We start from the raw sequence: 1,625 nt of genomic DNA on the forward strand, positions 1-1,625 counted from the left end.
GAAGCCTCCCCCGCCTGTGCGGGGAGGAGAGGCTTGCGTGCGCGCTAGTGTGTGTGTTCAACCCGTGCTGTGCGGGCGCCGATTATGATTTGGGACTGAGGGTGCAGCAAACCACGAGCGGGGGGCGGCCTCTGGGTGTGAAGGTGGGAAGGGGGGTACGTAGGTATGTGTTTGTATATATAAGTGAACGTGAGGATCTAGTGCCCAAGGGAATGTTTCTGGTTTTTAGTGTGTTTGGGGTTGTACAGTGATGTATGTGTGTTTGCAGTTGCGTGTCAGTGTAAATGTGCTTGGTACGGCCGCCGTGTACACGAGTATATTTGTGAAGGAAAGTGTACGTGAGTGCGTGTTTGTGTGTGCGCGCGTGTGGAAGGAAGCGTGTTTGTAAAGCTGAGAGTGGGCGCGGATGTCTGTGCTGTTTGCGTAGGAGTTTCCGTGTGAGTGGCAATGGACGAGAGCCAAAGTGGGTGCGCACTTAAATGCTCTCGCGGGTGAGTCCGCAAGGGGAACCCCGCGAGTGGGCGCACTCAACTGCTCCTTGTGAGTGTGTCAACGCTACCCGCGGCTCCGGGGGCAGTGCCCACCCCGGGGCGGGGGACTGGGCCTGGTCCCGCCGCTCTCACCCTGCCCAAGTGCTTTGGGCCAAGGGGTGCTCCCGACGGGCCTCGAGGAATCCACGAGTCTCCGGACAGCTCATGGTGACGCGGGCAGACCGTGCGCACTGGTCCCTCCTAGCCGTCGGGGACACCTAGCTCCAGCCTCTCCCCCGCTCCCCCCGCCAACATTGTCCTCGGTGGTGGTGTGTGGTGGGGATTTCCTCTGCTCGCCCCATCAGCCAGTCCTCCGACTTTGGGAACAACCCCAAAGCCTTCTCCAGGGGGCAGGCTTTGGCGATTGGCTGGTTACTCTCTCATCCCCAAATCGGGGACCCGACAGCGTTCGAGACCCCAAGTGCACTCTAGTTCAGGGCTTGCGAGCGAAGGGGGGCGGGCACTCCGGTGTGCCGGTGATTTTTGCCCCCTCAATGTGGTCCCTTACTAGCTACAGCATTGCTCTGCTACTCTAAACTTGCAGGAACTGGGAGGTGGGGGCGGGCTGGGAGAAGTGGAGGGAGGAGGGAGAGAAGAGGGAGGTGAGTGACGGGGTGAGGGGTGAAGCGCGAAGCCCTTCCGAACCACAGAAGAGAAAGCTTGGAGAGGGCAGGGACCAAGCAGCGGGGAAGAAAGAGCAAAAGAAGGGACAGGAAAGGCGAGGGAGAGAAAGAGGCGAGAAGGAAAGAGGGAGAGTAAGCGGCGAGAGAGAGCGCGAGCCGAGCGGAGCCGAGCGCTGGCGGCGGCGGCGGCGGCGGCGGTGGCGCGGCGCTCCGTTCCGTTCGAAGTTCCGCGCCTGCTTTTGCCAGCGGCCGGCGGCGCGGGGCCCTTTGGAAATAGAATAGCCAATGTAATCTGACACTTCAACTTGCTCGGCTCCGGGCGAGTTGATTCACTTACTCACCCCCTAACGCCGAGTTCCTTTTCACTGTCTGTGGACATTAAAAAAGCGAGCGGCGGCGGGCGCCCGGGAGAGCAGGCGACCCGGAGGCGGGCGGGCGAGCAGCGACCCGGCGGCCGAGCGAGCGAGCAGCG

This window comes from Suricata suricatta, chromosome 2 (assembly GCF_006229205.1).
Source record: "Suricata suricatta isolate VVHF042 chromosome 2, meerkat_22Aug2017_6uvM2_HiC, whole genome shotgun sequence".
In the NCBI taxonomy this organism is placed as follows: Eukaryota; Metazoa; Chordata; class Mammalia; order Carnivora; family Herpestidae; genus Suricata; species Suricata suricatta.